This window comes from Rhincodon typus, chromosome 2 (assembly GCF_021869965.1).
Source record: "Rhincodon typus isolate 14 chromosome 2, sRhiTyp1.1, whole genome shotgun sequence".
Lineage (NCBI taxonomy): Eukaryota > Metazoa > Chordata > Chondrichthyes > Orectolobiformes > Rhincodontidae > Rhincodon > Rhincodon typus.
The window spans coordinates 129,088,637-129,113,288 of NC_063333.1; the positions used below are offsets into that span (position 1 = coordinate 129,088,637).

A 24,652-nucleotide genomic window follows, 5' to 3' on the forward strand; every position below is an offset into this window, starting at 1 on the left:
CCTTTTGTAAAGGAAGATATGATTGTTCAATATTTTGTAGGTTTCCGCAAAAACTGGCTGAGGTTGAGATGAAGGACTCACCTTCTCAACCCCTCCCTCGCCTGAAGCAATGGTAATCCTCCAGTTAAACTACCACCAGTTGACTCTCTCTATTGAGAGAGTGTCCGTATGCTCTAGTCGGATTATAGCAACTTTATCTTTCCCTTATGGATTTGAATAAAAAAATGAAATTTGAGACAAAAAGTCCCAATCTTAGTTATTTTTATTAATGACTGTTAAAACTATCGGTCCATTAAGTAGGGGTAATTTATGCTATTAAAAAATCTGTTGCTCTGTGAAGTTTGAAAACATTAATTATCATGAATGGATTCATTTGCTTTTTCTAAAATTGTATTGGCTGAATTAACTTTGCAATGCCATTAAAACAATCTTTTTTTTTTGGAAACACAAGGGAGCAATTGCCAAAAAGCAGTGTTGTAAGATACATTGCACTTGCACCGGAGAAACAGGAGTACGTGGTTTTATAGGAAAACACGGGACAAAGGTAAGATGTAAAAACAAGCAGAAGCAATGTCCATTTTCTCCCGCTAATTGAAGGATTATGGAATATGAATTTGAATACACTGCCACTTTTCGAAATGAATCGAATGTAAATGTTTTGACCTCAGTATTCAAACCAACTCGCATCATTATTGGAAATGTGTTGAAAGTGGGCTTTAAGTGTAGCTGATGGAACAGGGTGAGACACTGTTCCAAAGGACAGGGTCAGTTATATCCTTGTGGTTGGATGCAGTTAGGTTTTTAGCACTGACATACTTGTAATAGAAGCAATAGAACGTTTGAAGAAAAATGTCTAAATTCCTCTCAATTAGGATCCTTTAAAATGGAAGGGCCTTCCCATGAGTTTTGTCAGCATCAATGACATCTGTCAGTTTTCAACTGGTAGTAGGAACACTGACATTTTAAAAGAAGATTCGGGGCATTGTCCAGGTGTTTCCCATCTCCGCCATCACCGTTTTCCCCCTTGATGTGTAGAGGGAAGGCAGTAAATCCACATCCACCATTGGTTTTTCAGCTAAAAATACGAATAAGTTGGCATAATAGCAGAACTAGATTATACTTTGTTTCCCAATTCCAGTCTACTCAACCCATCACTTCACACATCTTTCAAGTACCCTGGATCAGAATTTTAAATTTATACTAATTGTTACGACCCAGTGAGGAACCATTTTAACAGTTATAAAGAAATTTGGATAACTTGTTTTAACAAAAGAAATTTGGCACAAGATTTCACATTTTCTTTAGCCATACAAACTTTATTATCAGATGTAAGAATTAAACAAAGACAAAATTATTGACTTAGCGATATGATTTGTTACTATAAATGTTATGCAACAGGATTTCCTCAGCTGTAGCTCTTCTCAGAGTTGAAACATTCATTGCCACACCTTCGACAGTGAACCCTCTGATAACTTTTCTAACATTTTCATGGTATTCTGCTGGTTACTTTCTATTGTAATAAAACACATGAGGCACACTGTAGATTCTCCCTGTTGTTTTTTTTTCCTTCTTTATTCGTTCACAGGATGAGGGTGTTTCTGGCTAGGCCAGCATTTATTGCCCATCCCTAATTGCTCAGAAGGCAGTTAAGTCAACCACATTGTGGGTCAGGAGTCACATGCAGGCCAGACCAGATGAGGATGATAGTTTCCTTCCCTAAAGGAGATGATTGAACCGGATGGGTTTTTTTCTGACAATGGATTCATGGTCATCATTGGATTCTTAATTCCAGATTTCTTTTAATTGAATTCAAATTCCACCATTTGCCTTAGCGGGATTCAAACCCAGGTCCCCAGAACATTGCCTGGGTCGTCGGATTGATAGCCCGAGAAATAACATCACTAGGCCATTGCCTCCCCACAACGGACAACCTTTCATCTCCTGTTCCTCATACAATTCACATTGATATTAGCCTCACTCACCTATCATGCGGTCAGCGATGAATTTAGAGTTTTATTCTCCTGTCATTTATTTTGTCTGGCATCTCTCAGTGAGCTGCAAACCACAAGGTCCAAATTGCAACTAAGAATCTCTGCCAGTAAACAGACAGACAAATTGAAACTGGAAAGAGTATTTAATCTCTACCCATCTCTATGACAACATAGCTTGGGCTCTGAGCTTCTCTCAAACTGAACTCCAAACCAATTATCCCTCATTTACAGTTTGTCCAGATACTTAAACTCACCCACAGTTTTCTCACTGTACCTTCTCGATTCTGATGCTTTAACCAAACACTTAAAAGTTAATTACTAAAACTAAAGTTATATTCAAACAACCAACCATGAATCACATACTTGTATTTAATATAAAATTTATATTTGCATTGAAACGGCAGTCTGTTTTGCATTCTAAGTTTAAAACGTGTATTTATAATTCTTATTAATTGCTTAGTGGATGTGTCATTATTGCAGGGAGGTCCTGGCCGGCCTGGACCCCATGGTTTTCCAGGACCAGACGGGGATATGGTGAGTTACCTTATTTTCAGTGGGTAGTGGAGAAGTGCAGTTGCTTTTAATTTATCTGTGTTCTTCTGGTTTACAATGTTAATTGATTAGAGATAACAAGATTATCTGACACTACAATGTGTAACATTATCACTTTCATGATATTTTGAAGAGTCCTTTGCCCTTGCAAAGCTTACTGGTACTATAAAATGTGGTCAGCATTTACATTTTGACAACATACATCAAATCTGGATTCTTTTATTTCCTTTATTGACATCAAACGGAGATTGGAAACAAAGGGACACAGGCTGCAGGATCAATCAGTCAGTCCCAGTCAATATTCTGACGCACGCATTGTGCGGGGTACAAAGTGAACTTTCTGGCATTGCACTGGGAGTGAAGCTTTAATGTATTTCACAGGGTCCAAGAGGCTCACCAGGTGTCACTGGCCCTCGAGGATTTGCAGGATGCCAAGGTAGCAGAGGCAGTAAGGTAAGTAACTGTTGAATGCATCTCTTACATTAGTAACCAAATTAAGCTCCAATGTTTGCTAATGGCATTCTTACAATTGTAAATTATGTTTCAGGGAACTCAAGGTTATCGAGGAGTGAAGGTAAATCTGATTTATTTACTCTTCTTCAGTTCCAATGTCGTGCAAACATTTTCTGTTATCTGTCATCTGATTTTACTGGTATGCTAATACCCAATGTTATTGTTGTATTAGGGTGGTGAAGGGACCTGTGGTATTGATGGAATCCAAGGAGAGCAGGTATTTGGTGATAGAAAGTTGTCACAATTCACTTTTCACTTTTATGTCCAAGTGTTAATGCAAGATTGTGGTTTCGCAGGGAGAATTTGGACAGCCTGGACAAGTCGGGGAACGAGGGAAGCCAGGATATCTGGTAATATTTTTTATTAGTATTTTCTGACACTCAAATGAAACTTTATCCAAAGAAACTTGTAATCATTGTGTATCTTTCAGACTGTTCCATTCATTTTAGTTTTCAGGAGTAGCATTTAATTAGTCCTTTTCTTAATTAAATAATAATCACAGAAAGTGAAAACTATTTCAAATCACATTGCCGAGTTGTAAAGTTCAATGATTATTGTAATTAGTCACTGGAGAGATACTATTGTGCCTGTGTCATTTTGTATACTAAGCTCTAACAAAGTGTCGTCACCCTAGTAGTAACATGGTATGACAATGGTAAGACTGAGACATTATGTAATGGTTCATCTCTTATATTGCAATGGTAGTATCTCTACCTCTGGGCTCGGAGTCCTGCATTCAAGTCCCACCAGCTGCAGCGGTGTGTCATAACTTATCTGGGCAGTTTGATTAGGAAAATACCTAAGGGCCATATAAATAGGCACTGACTAAAACTGGGTTGAGGAAAGATTAGCACCAATTTAAAACAGGCTGTTTTGGCACGGTAGTAATATCCCTTCCCCTAAGCTAGGAGGCCCGGGTTCAAGTCCCACCTGCTGTAGAGGCACGTCATAACATCACTCAATGAGAAAATAATCAAGATATTATGTAGTGAAACTACGTAACTGTATAGTGGGATTTATGTGACTAGTGCATGCAAGTGAGTATACGGTAGAATTATATCATTTTATTTTGCATTTGTCACTAGAATAAAAGTCTATTTCACAACTTTAAAACAATTTAACAGTCAAAATTATATTGCACTTATATATTTGTATGAGTACAGTGGAAGATGATGTTGCAAAGTAATATTACTTTTCAGAATTATAAAATAATTATGAAATAACACTGTGGCCTGCGTGGGAATAATCAAACATCTTATCTTAGGGTAAGAAAGGCTTGAAGGGAGTCATGGGAGAGCGTGGTGAACTTGGAATACGTGGAGACCCTGTAAGTAAAATGATATGGCCCCTGTGTGACACAGAAGGATCTATTTATCTCAGAATGGATACTTTGTAAATAATATGCTGTTCTACTGTTCATTATTTTCTAAGGGTTCATTGAACATCTTGGAATCAAGATGAATGTACAGTTGAATTTCCAAACGATGCTGTTAATATGTGAAACAGTACTGTCCCATAAATGTTCCCCGCAATCTCTCTGTAGATTTAATGGCATGTCAGGAAAGGTTTTGTTTGTACAACTGTTTGCTATTGACTGACGGTACCATGACATGTCTTGGCGCAAACACCACTGCTGTTTTCTACATTTTGTGTTAACTTTTCATGTTAAGCACTTCAGTAGGCTATCCTATGTATGTCATGACTGTGTTTGAGTTTCATTACATGGAACTACCTCCAAATCTTGGGCTCATTCCCTGGTGCTCCAGTGTGTAAACAATGAGTGGCTCACACTGGCCTCAGATACACTAAAGAAGCTTCACTCCAGCAATGACAGACTCAATGGGTCTCTGTGACCCAGCTTTCAAAAATCAGGATTAATTAATCAATAGAGAAGCATTCCCTGTTTGTAGTAACTCATTGCTTTTGCTGTTGTACAAGAAAATGGGTTTGCCATTTGGAAACCTTATCTCCCTGAGAACTGCCTGTGCAGCACTTTAGAGAATCCAGGTTGAAAACCTGTAAGAATTATGTTATAGAGTCATAGAGATATACAGCACAGATACAGACCCTTCCAGCCAACTCGTCCATGCCGACTGGATATTCTAAATAAATCTAGTCTCATTTGCCACCATTTGGCCCATAACCCTCTAAACCCTTCCTATTCATGTACCCATCCAGATGCCTTTTAGATGTTGTAATTGTACCCGCCTCCACCACTTCTAGCAGTTCATTCCATACACACACCACCCTTAGGTCCCTTTTAAATCTTTCCCCTCTCACCATAAACCTATGCCCTACAGTTTTGGACTCCCCCAGCCTGGGGAAAAGACCTTGTCTGCTTATCCTATCTATGCTTCTTATGATTTTATAAACCTCTATAAAGGTCATCCCTCAGCCCCAGTCTATTCAGCCTGTCCCTATAGCTCCAACCCTCCAATTCTGGCAACATCCTTGGAAATCTTTTCTGAAACCTTTCAAGTTTCACAACCTCCTCCCTAGAGCAGGGAGACCAGAACTGCACACAGTATTCCAGTAGTGACCTAACCACTGTTGTCCGAGAAATTATTGGATAATTAGGTAATTCTAGTAGTTCATTTCATCTTTGAGAGGCAGCCTTCAGTGAAACAAAATGGGCTGAAATTATAAACCAATTTGTTCTGATCTTCTGGATTGGATTTTCATGTAGTTGGGCAAACTCTGTGGAGGGATGAAATGGTAACTGGGACCTGATTCCAAGATTCCCAATCCCATTCACAGGATTTCCAATTTTCTGAAGTGCAATATAAGGGTCAAGGCTGGCTCCAGTTTGAGAATAGACACAACCTGGTCTTCCAAAATTTTCACAGAATTGGTCCAGTTTTTAAGGACCCATTGATATTTCAGAGAAGTCATGAACTATAGTCTGTTTGAGAGAGCCTTTTAAATGATCAGCTCAGGAGGCCTTATCGATTGTCCTCATTGCCCACGCAATGCCCCTCCACCCAACCCCGTGGTCAACATACCTTCCATGCCAAGGTGTGGCACTTCTGTGCCCATTCTATCGAAGCAGTGAATCCAATAGTGGCAACAGTATGTGTTAAAAGGGTTTCTGGGCATTCATTCAAAATCTCCCACTTTGGTAAAACGAAACTCCTTTCACTACAGCCAAATAAAAGTTCCAATCATCCACACCCTTTAAACTGTTGAAAACAGAGGATGCAGACTTTTAAAATATATTTGTCTGATGTCAATTAACATTGTGTAATTGACAGAATAGATCAGAGAGCCAGGGGTGCCAATTATGCAATGTTTTTGCTGGAGTTCATCTATTTCAATACTCTACTGGATGTCCGAGCTCTCAGCTAAGAATGCATAATGAGACCTGTTTCAGCAATGCCCACTTCTTCTGATGGGACTGCTGAGGCTCTACTGCTGCAATCCCTCTAATTGGCATGTGCCTTTGGGAGCCAGCCTTTAATAGGAAACAAACTTAGAGACAGCTAGTTAGGAGACTGCCTCTGGAAGTTATTGTTGCCTCAGCCCTGTAGGCAGCAAGTATTGGTTTTGGATCCGTATTTGATACTGACATCATAATCCTGAAACCGAGAATAAAATTCGGCTATTTGAGGTCAGCCAGCAACAATGTGGAATTGGACTGTGAGGCACATCTAAATCATATATTCCTCTAAGTATTCTGAAAACATTCTTTCCTGATAAGACCATTCTTGGGGAGTTAATGTGTTTAGTAAGCAATAAGCAATCAGGCTTCATATCAATACTAACCTTAATTGCTAATGCTTAAGTATTTCAGAACCCAAAATAGGATAATCAACCAGTGTACTAGTACATTCTAAAATCAAGGCTCATGAATCTCAGTCATTGAAATGACTTTGTGTTTAGCTCTTCTCTGTTCATTTAGTGTCAAGACCGAGTCACGGCAACATAAAGAATTTGATTATGTACCAAATTGATTGGCCATTTGACTTCACAACATATTGGAATACTGAAAGATACATTGTTTCATAATTCTGAATCAAGTCTAATCCCAAAGCCTTGTATTTGTTTTTGTTAGGTTTGTTTTATTCACTGACTGAAATAGGAGGATAAACATGAGAAAGACTACACTGTTTTATTCTGAATCATTGCAATGGAAAGAGGTATTGGGAAAAGAGCCACCCAAATGAGAAGGAATCTGATTGTTGGTGACTGTGTAAACTGAGTTGTATTGATCCAACCACCCACATTATAATCTCTGCCTTTTCATTTCCATTGACTTCAATAGAAATTACAACTTATTTTCATTTATTTTGGGATGAATTCGAACCAAAATGCAAAAGTGATGAAATAGAGTATGTAAGCACCGAAACCCACACCAATTCTCGATGTTTTTGTGTTCACCTACTCAATATTTCAAACATGTCTTTTTTTAGAATTTGAAAAGTGCAATGCCACTTTCTGTCTCTACACACAACTAAAAGAAAACAGGGGTTCAGTTTAGTTCTGCTGCTCCTCTATGGAAAAAATAATTTCTGTTCTGTTATTATTTGAAGGAGACAATTCTAGAATTAAGTAAAAGAGGAAACCTCAAATAATTAAGCAACAAATACAATAAATTCCAGAAATATAGAACAAGCTTTCCCAAATCTGTATAAAGAAACGGGAAAGACTAATGTCAGACTTTGTTTTTGAAGGAGAGAGAGGAATAATTTACTTTAAAAAAAATAAATTTGTTCTGTCTTTTTCATTTAAGGGCAGTCCTGGTATCAATATGAACACACCAGGCGAAAAAGGCAACAAAGGAAACCCAGGACAACAGGTATATTCACCAATCTTCTATTCTATTCCATAGGTTGGATTTCATACAGCAGCAAATATGCCCACTTAACTGGGGAGAGGCCACATGTCATGCTTCCAGCAGCAGAAGAGTCACCCATTGGTGATAAAATTGGAGGGTGGAAGGAAGTTGTACGCGATTCCCAGTGCTGGCAAGCAGTTGGAGAACTGCTGGTTTCTGATTGCTTGGTAGCTCTTGGCGAAAGTCCTGAATCCCAAGTGTTCTAATCACAACAGCACTTAATGCCACCATGGAACAGCACTTAATGCCACCATGCAACATGCCAGGTCTTCTCTGAGTGGTGCGAGAAGCCCTTGTCAGGTTGATTAAATTTCAGCTGTATATTTATCATGCATTATGTTATCATTTGGGTATCTTTTATTTTGCAAAATCATGATTTATATTACATGTTGGTAGCACACTGAGGTAAGGAAGCCAGTGTATATGCTAATGTAGTAGTTGTGTTACTGGGCTGGTTCATTTAAAGGCTAATTAATCCAGGGATTATAAACACAATCTCCACCATGGCAGTTTGAAAATGTCTGAAAGTAAGGAAGGTTTTTTTCAGAAACCGTACTTTTTGTTTCAGTGTCTTTCAACAAAGAAAACATCCCTTTCTTTCCTGATGGTCTCTAAGTGGCAACTAATGTCAGCTTCTGACCACCCATTCACACCATCTCTAAGATGACCTCTTTACGTTTCTGTAATACTGTTGACTCTGCCCCTGCTTTGGCTCATCTGCTGAAACCCTCATTTGTGCTTTTGTGACTATTCTTTCTAAACCCAGCCTACCTCCCTGTTCTATTCTTTATAATGTTGAAGCCTTCTAAAGACCTGCTGTCCATGTCCACACCAATCCATTTTCATGCATCACTTGTCTGCTCATTGATGTACATTGACTCCAAGTCAAGCAATTCCACAAGTTTAAAATTCTCATCTTTGTTTTGAGTCTGTTTGTGGCCTTGTCCCTCACTCTTTGTATTCTCCCCGAGTCCAACAACCTTCCAGGGTATCTGTGCTTCTCTATCTTGAGCTGCCATCTTGACCATCTCTCATTTCGTTTACTCCAGCATTGGTGGTCACGATGTTTGCTGCCTAGACTGTTAGCTCTAGCATTCCCTTTCTAAACTTATTTGTCTTTCTAAGTGTCTGTGCACATCAAAGCTGTTCCTTAAAAACCAATCCTTTCAGCAAATTTTGAATCTGTTTCTGTGGTTGCGTGTGGCTTATGCACGATTCCTGTTTCAAACTCCATGGTTGTGTCTTAAATATTTGGATGTTCAGTTACCTTCTCAGGACACCCCAGGATGGGCAATAACTTTTGGCCTTGCCAGAGATATCTGCTTCCTGAGAATGATGAATAAAGTCAGAAATTTGGGAGTACATTGTTCAAGCATAACATTGCCAAGAATTTGGTGTATGAAAGTGAGAGCCAATGAAGCCTAAAAATCATGTTCAAACTTAAATTGATCAACTTCTTTTAAAAACTTCATTTGCTTCCCATCACTACTCTGTTCCACCAAACTTCAGCCCAACTCTCTATCTGCGAGGTTTCTTTGACTTTATCTTTTTGGAGGTGTTCCCCTGGAATGGATCCACAGGTGACAGTTCACCTTCCAGTGCCCTGTCCAACTGGAGAAATTGGCACAGCTGGCAGATGCAGAGCCAAACCTAACTGTATCTGAATACCCACAGTTACATTTCCTAGAGTGGTTACTAAAGACCAATCAATAGAATGGGTAACTCTTTTGCCCTTAAAACAGGACATTTTATCTAGTAACTATGCTCCTGTAAATGTGTGTGTAAAATCAACATAACTCTTTACGAGTGGCACGGTGGCTCAGTGGTTAGTACTGTTGCCTCACAACACTAGGGACCTGGGTTCAATTCCACCCTTGGGCAACTATCTGTGTGGAGTTTGCACATTCTCCCCATGTCTGCATGGGTTTCCTCTGGGTGCTCCAGTTTCCTCCTATAGTCCAAATATATGCAGGCTAGGTGGATTGGCCATGCTAAATTGCCCATAGTGTTCAGGGATATGTAGGTTATAGGGGGATGGGTCTGGGTGGGATGCTCCAAGTGTCGGTGTGGACTTGTTGGGCCGAAGGGCCTGTTCCCACACTGTAGGGATTCTATGATCTTTACAAAAACCAAAAGAACTGTGGATGCTGTAAATCAGAAACAAAAATAGAGATTGCTGGAAAAGCTCAGCAAGTCTGGCAGCATCTATGAAGAGAAATCAGAGTTAATGTTTCAGGTCCAGTGACCCAGATGCTTCCAGACCTGCTGAGCTTTTCCAGCAATCTCTATTTTTGTAACCCTTTACAAACTTTTATCAAACTTATCAGCGTGACAGAGCTCCTCATCGCATCAATCACTCGTAGCTAAGATGGCCGCCAGTGATAAGATTGACACTGTTGTGTGGGCATTAGGCTTTAATTTGTTGCAGTTGCTAAATAAAGAAACTATTTTATGATTTCACACTCTTGGAGTGGACCACATGTTCCACCACTATCTGTAGGTTTCTTTTGTCTGCATACTATCAGGCCAAGTGGATCCTTGTCCTGAGAGCAAGATGTTGTAAATTCCACTCTACAGAGTCAACAATAGTAGCCCTCTAATGCCATGTGATATGACATAATAAAGAGGTAGGATACAAATATACCAAAATTATTGAGGAATCAAGGCAAATGGCAGGAAGGTTCATTAAAATGCTGTCATAAACTGGACCTTGCAAATTAATGTTCTGTTGACTAGTTTCAGGCATTGAATAAAGGAATACTTGTATTTAAATTACATTTTTCATAATCTCAAATCATCACTCAGTACTTTACAACCAATGATGTGTAGCACCTTTAGAATGTTGGAAAACTAGAAGTCAATCTGTGCTCAATCAATGATGTTTTAGAAACCACATCATTGGTTTTAATATTAGCCAAGAAATGAGGCTGGTCTTCCCCATTCATCTTCATAATAGTACCATAAAGTCATTTATATTCACTTGAGAGGGTAGACAGGACTGTGGTTTAACATTTTAACCATATGTCTGTGCCTCAGACAATCTCAGCACTAAACTGAAGTGATAGTCCGGGATGTTCTGTGAACATCTCCAGACTGGGACTTAAACCCACAGACATTTTAAGAGAGACACCAAGTGAATCACAGTAAACAGCACTGTGGGGATTTGTCAGTAATTTTGGCAGTAACTCCTACAGATTTCTCTGTGCCAGGACAGCAAAGTCATCAAATGTCTTCTTGTGTGTAACGAAAGAGATCATTGCTGGTAAATTGCTGAATGAACTTAAAATGGTTGGAGGGGAAGAAAGCTCCTGTACTTCTTTTGAAATAGAGGCACCTGTTACTGCAGTATTTCCACAGTTTCAGGTAACATTCTATACATAAACCTTTGGACTGGAAGTTAAATGCACAACTTTCTGGTTCAGGGGAGCGATTGTTACCACTTAAGGCTAAGACTTTCAACTATGTCTGTGAACTACCCGGAAGTTTTTATTCCTGATAAGATAGTGCAGGTAGCTACTGATTCTGATCTAATCATGATATTTCAGAGGGAATTTTACAGACTCTTTAACAAAGACATTTACAGGGTGCAATTAGCAAGTGAGTAAAGATACAAATGGTATCTTTGAGGAGATATGTCTAATATGGGTCTAATGGGGTCCAATCTCAACAGGCACTGTAATGTGCAGATATTGTTATGACTCAATAGGAGACAAATATTGATCTACAATAGTTATTATCTGCAATTACAACATCTTCTCTCAGAGGGCTATGAATCTTTGGAATTATTTTCCACAGAGGGCTGTAGAGGCTGGATCATTAAGAATATTCAAGGTTGAGGCAAACAGATATTTAATCAATAAGAGAATCAAAGTTTATAGGGAAAAGGCAAGAAAGTGGACTTGGTGATGACCTAATCAGCCATGGTCTCATTGAATGGCAGAGCAGATTCGATGGGCTGAATGGCCTATTGCTGCTTCTATATCTTAACATCTAATTTTGCGACTTTTCCACAGTTTGACTTGTTCTGATTACAATAAAGGTGGTTTGTTGAACATTCAACCAGCAATTAAATACAGCATTGTCAAATGTGGTTTTTCTACAGATTGAGAAACAGTTCCAGTTGAAGTTTCAAGGATACCACATTTATTTATGTAATTCAGAAAATAGGGAATATCTCGGGTTACTGTTGCCACCTGTTTGAATAACAATGGTACGGGGATAATCTGAGGGAATACTGTTTTTAGAAAGTAATTCAAATAACACTGAAACTTTCTTTTTCAGGGTGAGATTGGAGGACCTGGCGATGAAGGATTTGCTGGTGCAGCAGGCAATCGTGTAAGAGAATTTACTACTTAGTGAGATAATAATAATTCCTGCAGCAGTTAATGATGGGTTAGTTACTGGTCAACACAGGGCCAAAACGCCTACCTTCCCTTGAAAATGCAATAAATTCCCACCATGCGTATACTGTGCTTCAGGAAATTGTCATGATAAATGATTTTTTGTGAGCAGTGAAAATAGCTGACTGCACACACACAACTCACGAAGCATGCAGTGTACAGATTTATCCCCAGAAAAGAATGAGTGAGAAAACATTGGAGCCACTGCGGGTGAGAGGGTACGTGGGGAGAATCCTGCAGATAAGCCCATACATAAAGAGTGGACACAACAGGACTTTACTCTAGACAATTGCCAAACTGTAGACACCATGAAAGAAAGCAATGATCAAGGATTAGATCACGTTTCATGTTCCTCTGGTTTTCTTGAGCAATCGACTAATCATATAAAAGTGATAAGATGGAGAAGAAAATGGATTTTTGTTTATTAATGTCTCATTTAAGATCAATGAACTAAAACCAGATCACAGTTTCACAGGTGAGAGAAAGCATCACATATTTCAATCAAGATAATTTTGGCATGAAAAAGAAGCAAAGAACTTGCTTTCATTTACAAATTGCATTTATATCTACAACTAGTTAACCTGAAACAGAAAAATATCACAGGCGTGAATTTTTGTAAAGACGAGAGAGTTTCTTCTCGTGAATCCCAGACGTGGCAGGGAGTTTGTCTCATACATGCTATCTAGGTTTTGTTTATTCATATGTGGGATGAGGGTGTCGCTGGCTGGGTGCTATTGCCTGTCCCTAACGGACCAGAGTCAACCCTGATATCAAGCTGCCAATAGCAGTAAGTCATGAATTTCTCAATATCTAAGACACAAGTACAGTCCAGAACTCCCAAAGAGCCATCGCAACAATCAGCCACTTTGCTGTACTGTGCTTAATTCGGGGTTTCAAACTTTGAAACTTTGCCTAATAAAGGATCATGTTGATGCATTGATCCCATCTACAAACACTTTACCAGTTAGGACTTTAAGAAAAATCTATGCCTTTGAACTACAGAAGTTTACAGAACAGAATGAACTGTCTCAAATTTCCCAGTTGTAGTGATCTGCGTACTTTCCTAGAAATGTTTACTTCTGTCTAGAGGGCCAGAACTTTATTTAGTGTTGGTTATATTGCAAAGTGATTGAAGTGCTTGGCAGTAATTTCCTTGCCTTCAGTGGGTGGGAAGCGATCTGGTAAAGCACAACAAAAGTAGAATGATTCATCTCTAATAGGCTGAAAATTAGGCAGCTTCTGGATATTTTTAATGAGCCAAAACACACCTCTGAAGTAAACAGGATTTGGTCCTCCTGGCTCTGGTAGAGACACTATGACTACACCACAAAGTCCCTTCTTTGAGCAGATTCTGTAGTTAGCAGCCAATTCCTTTACCAGATAGCAAGGATTTTAAAAAAACACTGCAAGTTTTCTGATTCATTTGCTCAGTGTAAACCACTGGCTGTTCATCAAAGTATCTATTTCTGTTCACTCTTGTGGTTGAAGAATGACAATAAGTTGGTGGCTGCAGATTGCTTGTTATACAATCATTTTGCTTGAACATCATACTTTTCACACTGTTGAATTCCCTGTATGATTCCGCTGGGGCAAGGAGGAAATTGAGGCAACTACTTCTCTCGTCAAGCCAAAATGTTTTGTTTTACATATTAACTAAGCTTAATGTGTTTTTCTTAATTTTCTTTAGGGCCCAGAAGGTCCAAGAGGAATGCCAGGCACAAAGGTGAATTTGATCTTGAAATTTGAAATTGTTCAAAAATCGAATCGTGTGTGTTTTGTTTGTATTTTGTCAATGACCTGTGACTAATGTTAACAAGAATGGTTAACGTTAATCATGTCGTTGAATCTAATCCAGGTTTGAGCTCAATACTTTGTTAGACCTCTTAATTATCATGAACCACATCTAAGACTGGTTCAATAACTTTCCACAGTGCAGTATCATTAGCTGGTTTTAAAAAATGGATGTTGTGCTGTTGGGTGTTCTAACGTAACTGAATCCAAATGGATTTTAAAGCAGTAAATTTAAAATATGGCATAGGCTTGATGTGAATTAAGCTAAAGCTTGTTAAAGTGATTTCAGAGTTGCAGTTCACAAGCACGACATGAGCTAACGATTCATGATACCCACTGATGCATCAGTGACCAATCTTTATGAACAAGCCTCCAACAAGCCTGTAGGAGAGCAGCAGAACCAGATGGTTTATAAACCAATACAGAAGTAGGTTGGTGTTTCCTTCTTGAGTAAGTTTGAAAGTGCCAAATATCTACAGGTTACCCAGGCATTTTTTAATCCCCTTATTCTGGATGGAGCTGTACTGTAGGCGACTAAAAGTAGTGTGAGAGTCTCATTATGTGGATACGTACTGTTTGGCTCTAGTGCTATTAATGCCAAATGGTTCTGCATAGATGCAGGAGAGACTTTTATAATATGATATACAGCCCTGTTTGTATCTGTGCATATTTGAAGCTTGTCCACATTTGGCAGTGTAACTGCAGCTGTGCCTTCATTAGTGATGGGTTTCAATTTGGAAAATTATATAAAGTGAGTGTTATTGATATGCCATGCAGTATAACATATATGCATTTATCATAGAATCCCGACAGTGTGGAAGAGGCCATTCAGCCCATCGAGTTTCCACCAACCTTCCAAAGAGAATACCACCCAATCCCCACACTTACCATAACTATCCCACTTAGTGTGCACATCTCTGGACACTGCTGGGCAATTTATCATAGCCAATTTATTCTCAATTGAAACCAAAAGATAGAAAATCAAGCCTGGACAGCCAGGTTTCCCCTGGAATTTGTATTCTTGCGAAAGATCCTGATGAGTGCCAGATGAAAAGCTTTGAAAAATTTTAGTTATTAGTTATATTTTAATGAAGTAGCAGAGTTATGGTTTATCTCTGTCCTAATCTAGAGCCCTAATTTCAGTCTGGAGTGCGTAATAGCTGGGGTTTAAAAAGTACCCGCAATTTTAATGTCAATGCAGCGTGGAGCTGGAGGAACACAACAAGTACAGGCAGCTTCAGAGAAACAGGAAAGTCGACATTTCAAGTCTGGACCTTTCATCAGGTCCTGATGAAGGGTCCTGACCCGAAACGTCGCCTTTCCTGTTCCTCTGATGCTGCCTGACCTACTGTGTTCCTCCAGCTCCACTCTATATAGACTCTGACTTCCAGCATCGGCAGTTCTTGCTGTCTCCCTGCGATTTTAACCTCCAGATATTTAGCAATCACAATTTCCCTTGGTTTTGTGTTCAGATGTGGAGTTTTATTGAAAGGTTTCGATTTAATCACTATGAGATCAGGCAGTGCAAACCCTAGTTTATCATTTTGCGGCAACATTGCATGTTTTTCTATTGAGAGATTAATTCGTCAAAAATCGCAACATTAGAACTGGCCTTTTTTTTGCAAAGGGACAAAGTGGGGATGCTGGGAAGCCAGGTCGCAAAGGAGATCCAGGAATCCGAGGACGACAGGTGACCATCAGTATTTATTGACAATATTCATGCCACCGCATTGTCCCTGTTTCATTGGTTTCATTAAATGATGTGTTTTTATTATAATTTGGAAGATTTAACTCCGCGTGATTTACATTACAGCTATGGTGCCTAATCTCTTTTGTCCTAAAAGCCCAGTGGTAAATTAAACTGCATTTATTTTGATGCAAGATGTCAAACAGTAAGGTGTTCGACAAGGTTCCGTATGGTAGACTGGTTAGCAAGGTTAGATCACATGGAATACAGGGAGAACTAGCCATCTGGATACAGAACTGGCTGAAAGGTAGAAGACAGAGGGTGGTGGTGGAGGGTTGCTTTTCAGACCGGAGGCCTGTGACCAGTGGTGTGCCACAAGGATCAATGCTGAGTCCACTGCTTTTTGTCATTTATGTAATGATTTGGATGTGAGCATAGGAGGTATGGTTAGTAAGTTCGCAGATGACACCAAAATTGGAGGTGTACTGGGCAGTGAAGAAGGTCTCCTCTGAGTACAACGAGATTATGATCAGATGGGCCAATAGGCCGAGGAGTGGCAGATGGAGTATAATTTAGATAAATGTGAGGTGCTGCATTTTGGAAAGGCAAATCAGGGCAGGATTTATACACTTAATGGTAAGGTCCTGGGGAGTGTTGCTGAACAAAGAGACATTGGAGAGCAGGTTAATAGTTCCTTGATAGTGGAGTCGCAGGTAGATAGGAAAGTGAAGAAGGTGCTTGGTATGCTTGCCTTTATCGGTCAGTGTATTGAGTATAGAAGTTGGGAGGTCATGTTGTGGCTGTACAAGACACTGGTTAAGCCACTTTTGGAACGTTGCATGCAGTTCTGGTCTCCCTCCTATAGGAAGGATGTTGTGAAACTAGAAAGGGTTCAGAAAAAATTTACAAGGATGTTGCCAGGGTTGGAGGGTTTGAGCTACAGAGATAGGCTAAACAGGCTGGCCACTTTCTCTGAAATGTCAGAGGCTGAGGGGCGACCTTATAGACATTTGTAAAATCATGAGAGGCGTGGATAGGGTAAATAGCCAAGGTCTTTGCCCTGTGGTTCAGGAGTCCAAAACGAGGGGGCATAGATTTAAGGTGAGAGGAGAAAGATTTAAAAGGGACTTAAAGGGCACCTTTTTCACACAGGGGGTGGTATACATATAGAGGAAGTGGTGGAGGCTGGTACGATTACAACATTTAAAAGGCAACTGAATGGGTATATGAATAGAAAGGGTTTAGAAGGATATGGGCCAAATGCTGGCATTTGGGACTAGAATTACATAGGATACCTGGTCAGCATGGACGAGTTGGAACAAGGGTCTGCTTCCCTGCTGTATACCTCTATGACTCTATGAAGCTAACACAACTCATTCCAGAAGTCATCACACTTTTTCATGGAGATTCTTGCTGCTGAGACAAGACGTGATGGAACCTGCACCATTATGGGGCAAAAATGTGATCCGCTCCTCATTTAGGCTACACAGGGCCCATTCTAGAGCAGGGCAGCTTTGTGTTAAGTCAGTTTTAAGTCTGTTTTCCCACGGCAAGACAGAAGGAGTTTAGAAAACAGTACACACCCCTGTATAACATTCACACTGGAGCATTTCTGAGGCACTGAAACAGCAGTTCAACAGGCCACCTCAAGTCAAGGGTGCATGGAGTGACTGTAAATGGAAAGCAAGAGAAAAAGGCACTAATTAGAATTGTGCAGCAAGTAGGGTTAAAGGCCAAAGTTGGTCAAGTGGGAGACCTAAAGGAAAAATGGTTTCGAACTGATTAACAAAAAATTTGAAGCATTATATGAAAAAGAAGAAATTAATTGAGCTTAAAGGAAATTGGAAAGATTCCCACTCTGTGAGTAAGTGAGTGTGTGTGTGTGCACGCGCACGTGTGTGTGCGCGTACATATATGTGTGTGTGTGTGTGCACGTGTGTGTGCATGTGTGTATGCGCGTGTCTGTGTGTGTGTGTGCATGTGTGTGTGCGTTCGCGCATGTGTGCGTGTGTGTGCATGTGTGTGCGCATGCACATGTGTGGGGGTTGGGTGCAATGATCAGGGATGCACTGTAAAGAAAGACAAAATAAAAAGATGGGCTTGACAGCCTTTCAAGTTGGAAAATAAGAGCTGAATTGCAGAGTATAGCCTAAAACGGGCCGTTCCATGAGTTCACCATGAATAGCCAGAGATCCAAGGAGCGCTGCCTCTGAATTTGCGTTCATTTAAAATTGGTTGTGAGCAGTAACTGCAATTTCTGTACAGGGGCACTGAGACTCCTGCAAGTGCTGAAAAGAAAATGACTCCAGAAAACAAGGAAAGCCCTAAGAAAGGTGAATCACCAGTCCAGAGGCAATGATAATTGTTGTTGGAATATTTGAAATATGTTTTAAAGTCAAAAACCCTATTTTATGCCCTGGAAATTTGCAAGTGTAGGAGCAAAAGTAACAAGGAAAAAGGCATTTGAAAAATTATATTGAGCAAATAGCTTGGTTCAGTTCCTCCTCCATTTCTCAATTGAAAGATTTTCTCTTGGTTACTAAAATCTGATTATTTTTGCCAGAAGAGATTGTGAAATAAATGCTTGAATGATTTGCTTGGTTGAGTTTGATTTATTGGTAGGATTCTTTCCTGGCTTGTGTTTAAAGTGTTTGACTTATTACTGTTCCACATAAGTCAACATTTGAAGCCAGAGATTTTCAACAGGATTACTGCTGTTTTGATTACGATAAATCACAAGCTGTTTGGTGATCAGTCGAGCAGGATATCACTGTCAATTAGAAATAAACGATAACAGCTGAAAGAAAAATGACTGAAGATTAGTTATTATCTGCGTAATTAGTGTCTAATACGTCAATTTACAAGCAACATCTGATATTTTTTTTTCTCTCTTTATAAAGGGAGAACGTGGGCAGCCTGGATCTAAAGGTCAAAAAGGTGGGAGTGGAAACAGAGGTCAACAGGTTAGTATTATCTGAAACTTGATAAATGGTCAAGAAATATGACAGTAAGAGGACATGTTGGAAAGGCAGGCCAAATGAGCTATGTGAGAGGACAAGGCAAATGACAGTGCTTCAGGTACCTGCCTTGCATCAGAGTCAAGAATTGGAATAGGAATAAGCTTTTAGTAAGGATCGAACAAAACAGAGGATAAAGGAGAAGAGCTGCATGAGTTACAAGTTACAGAAAAGGAGCTAATGGACTCAATGACCTGCAAGAACATTTCAGTACAATTCTGTTAGAATTAGAAGTTCATCAGTGGAATAATGGAGAAACAGAAATGGGAAAAAGAAAATGCAAAAAGTGATTCAGCCCCACATAAAGGGCAGATGGGAAAAGGAAGTAAAAGGCAAATGGCAAACAGCAGTTCTGAAATTGTGAAAAATTGGCAACTCACGTTGTTCTCTTGTCCGCTCCACACTCCCCTCCAGCCCCACCACACCTGGCACTTTTCCCTGCAACTGCAGGAAGTGCTACACCTTCCCCTACACCTCCTCCCTTACCCTCATCCCAGGCTCCAAGAAGACCTTCCACATCAAGCAGATGTTCACTTGCATATCTGCTAATGTGGTATACTGCATCCGCTGTTCCGGATGTGGCCTCCTCTACATTGGGGAAACCAAGCAGAGGCTTGGGGACTGCTTTGCGGAACACCTACGCTCGGTTCGCAACAAACAACTGCACCTCCCAGTCGCGAACCATTTCAACTCTCCCTCCCACTCCTTAGACGACATGTCCATCCTGGGCCACAACGATGCCACCCGAAGGTTGCAGGAACAGCACCTCATATTTTGCTTGGGAACCCTGCAGCCCAATGGTATCAATGTGGACTTCACAAGCTTCAAAATCTCCCCTCCCCCAACCGCATCCCAAAACCAGCCCAGCTTGTCCCCGCCTCCCTAACCTGTCCTTCCTCCCACCTATCCCCTCCTCCCACCTCTAGCCCCAACCTCATCTCCTACCTACTAACCTCATCCCACCCCCTTGATCTGTCCATCCTCCCTGGACTGACCTATCCCCTCCCTAACTCCCCACCTCCACTCACCTTTACTGGCTTCATCCCGCCTCTTTGACCCGTCTGTCTCCTCTCCACCTATCCTCTCCTTTTTCCATCTTCTATCCGTCTCCCCCTTTCTCCCTATATATTTCAGAATCCCCTTCCCCTCCCCCATTTCTGAAGAAGGGTCTAGGCCCAAAATGTCAGCTTTCCCGCTCCTCTGATGCTGCTTGGCCTGCTGTGTTCATCCAGCTCTACACCTTGTTAACTCACGTTGTTAAATAGATTAAATTTACCTTGTTCAGGCATGACTTGAAGAGTTGCATAGGTAAACTAGACAGGGAGAATGTCATAGCTGAAATGAGTTGGGGAGAACACAATTTAATATTCATGGATGGGAATTAAATATATCCAGCTATCACAGAGTAATCCTCCTCATTTATTATTCCTGTCTGTGCTCATTCCCTGTGATACTTTACATCTTTTCACTGGCAAAGGAATCCTGCCCTCAGTAGTCAGCATTGATTTTTAACAAGGTCAGAAACACAGGTTCAGAGCCCCTGCCACTGTTCTGTGTTTCCAATAGCCTCTTTCCCGCGTATTAAATCACTCCACTTGCTTCACACATGACCAAACTATCCCTCCCAATTCAGTTAAAAGAGGTAAACATAGGTTGGTGCAGATTTCTGGTAATAGGGTTCAGAGGAAAGCAGTTGAAAATACTGAACAGAAATATTGAATACTGTTCCTAATGCTTTCAGTGAGAGCTGCAATATCAAGACCAATAACTTAAATTATGTAGTGCGCTTAAAGAGAGTAATATGTCCCAAAGTGCTACACAGGACTGTTATCAAACAAAAACATTGCTGGCATTGCTAGTAGGGGAACCCATGCCTCCTCTCTCATTCTCAAATTCCAGAGTCCAACCTGAAACTGTCTGATTGGGGTAAAATGGTCAAGGCTATCAACAGCAGAAGACAGTGTTCTTTCAATTCTTTTTTGTGTACCACTGATAGCATGCAAATATGGTGCATTAATCCCTCAATTTCTATCCATAGCCACAGATATTGTTCCCTTTTTTTCCCTTTCATTTCCAAGTATTACTTACACCCATGATTATTTGAGGAAGATTCATATTGGATTTAAAACATTTCTCTCTCCACAGATGCTGTTAGACAGGCTGAGTATTTGAAGCATTTTCTGTTTTTCACTTTCAAACTCCAGCACCTGAACTATTTTACTTCTTTTTATTGATGAATGCTTCCATCTGTGCAGATACTCAATCCTGCTTGTGGTTATCCTTCTAAGTTGCATCTCCATCCCTAAGGGCACAGCTCTAAAAGTACAAACAAGTCTAACGTCAATGATAGTAACAGGTTCATCTCCCTATTTATTTCAGAACCCCCTTCCCCTCCCCCTTTTCTGATGAAGGGTCTAGGCCCGAAACGTCAGCCTCTCTGCTCCTATGATGCTGCTTGGCCTGCTGTGTTCATCCAGCCCTGCACCTTGTTGTCTCATCTACAGTTTTGCCTGGCAATCCCATTTTTGATAGTAACATATTGAATCTTGTATCAATTCCACATTCTAGGTTTGTGGGCTTTCTTTAACACACCGAGTGTTTTGACGAGGACTATTCTGGACTTCGAATGGTGAATGGGTTTTGTCATCTGAAACAGATTTGGAATTAGCAATTCCAAGGAATTTGGGTGTCAAGCCAATCCTAATGGGATCACAGCTGTTAGCTTTTAAGTGTTATGTTCAGTTTAGTCTCAGAAGTTCAACAGAAAACACAGCCTGTTCAGTCTGGTCAGTCACATATCGCTATACGATCACAATCAGGAAAACACATTATTGCATTTATCTGTTCAAATACTTTCATTTCGGTTATCAGCTCTTTTTTTCTTTTGTTCAGTTAAAGATTGTGATTGTTGCTGGAGTACTAAGTTTGGCCCATTTCTGATGATTGTCCACTTACTGTAATGCTTCATTGGGGTAGCTTGCTGAATATAAAGCCCCACTATTCCCAGAATCGCCACTAAAATTAAAAAAACTTCTAAAACGTGCACAAAATTCCCTAATTTACCTCCTTTCTAAACCCAGGTTGACAGAAAGCACAGGATCAGATTTATCTGCTTAACAAAAATAACTATTTGTTAAATAGGAAACATAGGAAACGGAGTAGGCCACTCAGCCCCTTGAGCCTGCTCTGTCATTCGATTAGATCTGATTAGATAGACTGATTTGTGGCCTAACTCCATATATCTGCCTTTGGCCCATACCACTTAAAAGCTTTCACTTAATAAAATTTATCTATCTCAGATTTAATATTAACAATTGATCCAGCATCAACTGCCATTTGTGGATGAGAATTCAAACCTCTCCCAGCCTTTGTGTGTGGAAGTGCTTCCTAATTTCAGTCTAAATAGTCTGGCCATGATTTTTAGACTATGCCCCTTACTTCTAAAATCTCCAACCAGTGGAATTACTTTATCTTTATTTGCTCCATCTTTTGCTGTTGATATCTTAAAGATTTCAATCAGATCACCACATAACCTGTTAAATTCTCAAAAAAAAGCCAATATTTTATAATCTCACCCAATAACTCCTGAAGTTCAGGTACCACTCTTGTAAATCTACATTGGACTCTTTCCAAGGCCAGTACATCATTCCTACAGTGTAAATAGACTCTAACTACAGGTAAACAATTGTGAACTAATTAAAACTGTAACACCTTTGTAAACCCCACCTTACATGTGCACATATGTAGAATAAAAAACATAGGTGGCAATGGGCTAAAGGACAGACTGAGAAGGAAGTTCAGTGGTTCCTGTTCACAAGGCTGTGGAGGTGACTCAAGCTGATCTACCTGCTCCACCTGCTTTCACTGGCTTACTGGAAGCAAAGGGTAAGCAGTTCACTGTTACAGAACTGTAGTTTCACCTTCAGTGACTTTACGTTGAATTTTGAATTCTGACTTATTCATTAAGTCGCAGCCTGTTGAAGGAAATATAAACTGGTTTTCTTCAGGCTCAGAGTGGATTTTACAGTAGAGAACCAAGACGGCTCCGAGGCTTCTCTGTATCATGTTCACGGTCCTAAGCTGTTCAGCTACCTGGGAGTAAATCACATTGTTGCTGGCAAACAGAAGGCCTTTATCATCACAAACTAGTCATTAGTCCACAAACCAACCAGTTACATGTTGCCAGTTGAATCTCCATTGTACGTGCCCTTGGCTCCAGCTTATCTGCACCTTCTCCTATTACTGCTTAAATCAGCAGCTGTGTAAACAATATTTACAATGAGTGTCAGGCTACTTGCTTTCAAAAAGGAATGCAGCAATCTTTGATTTTAAAATGGTTCTTTTCCCACTTCAGTGCACAATTAAAAACAGAGAAAAATAAAAAGGCATGGTCCTCACATTACAAACTGTCTAATAGTCACGTGACTTGTAATGTCAGTACTTCTTGTTAAAATGTGTTCTTGCTGAGGGACTGGCCCAAAATTTTCGCTGCTCTACTGTCAATGATCTGCCTGTCCTTGCATTCTTCAATTTGTTCCCTACACTGATTCCTTCACCCAGATGCATGGCTATGATCACAATCCCATGACCAAGTCAGTTGTCAAAACCTCTGAGATCTCCATGTTGTGTCAATCCCTATCTTGTATTTTTATTGAGGCACATTCCCCTCTAGGCTCAGACCTCCTTCATTTTCACTTTCTCTGTTTGGATAAAGAAGCCCTTGAACACCCTCCCATTCTGATGCTTTTCATCTGGGAAGATATTAATGATCTTCACAACGACCATAGTTCCACCTTCAGTGACTTTACATTAAATTTTGAACGTGTTCTCAAGTCTGTCACTCTGTATAACAACAGCCACTCCATGGCTCGGGTCCATGGGAAGTAACTAGAAATATTAATGTTGTATGGTCAGCTTTTGTAGTTTATAGCAAGATTTGGCATCCACACTGAAAGACATTCATTATTCTCTCTCCCAGGCTATATATTCCTGATACTTCAAAATAATGTCGGGGAGTAGAAACAATTCCAACCCATTACTTTTTCAGTCAGCTGCTGGTCTGGTTTGGCTATTCTCCAGCACTATTTCCATTGCTTAAATTGCTTCTTTTTACAGTTGATAGCTGCTTGCTACAATTATTGCTCTAACTGATGCATTGGATAACTTGCTGTGAGAGTCTGTTTATAATGTTGAGAAGCCCCATAACATTACTGAGTGGAGTTTTCCCCTTCCTGAAGGTGGCGAGAGTGTGTTATGCCCCAAGGGCAGTAGATGAGTATACCTGTAAGAGACACAGTGCCTTTCAGAGACATCATCAGTGCATAATAACGTCATAGAATCCTCAGTGTGAAAGCAGGCCATTTAGTCCATCGAGCCCACACCAACCCTCCCACCCAGATTCACCCATGTTCCCATAACCCTGCATTTCTCATTGGCCAACCCACCAATCTTGCACATGCTAGACGCTAATCTGCACATCTTTAGACTGAGGGAGGAAACCAGAGCAAACTCATGAAGACATGGGGAGAACGTGCAAACTCCTCACAGACAGGGTGAAATCAAACCCAGGTCCCTGGCACTGTGAAGCAGTAGTGCTAACCACTGAGCCACCATGTTGCCCCTGTGATGCAAGAGCTTAAAGATATCATACTCTATCCTAACCGGAATCAATTGAAGCATGACGAGGGCACTGGAAGCATGCTGCTCTGCGTAACTTAATGGTGTTATTTTAGTCCAGACACCTATGTATCTGTGAAAACACGGTGTAGAGCTGGATGAACACAGCAGGCCAAGCAGCATCATAGGAGCAGGAAGGCTGACGTTTTGGGCCTAGACCCTTCTTCAGAAATTTCTGAAGAAGGGTCTAG

General features: G+C 40.3%; 1 pseudogene; it reads left to right on the forward strand.

Annotated features, from left to right (window-relative positions):
- Positions 1 to 24,652, forward strand: part of LOC109910932 — a 496,846-nt pseudogene that overhangs the window by 432,700 nt on the left and 39,494 nt on the right.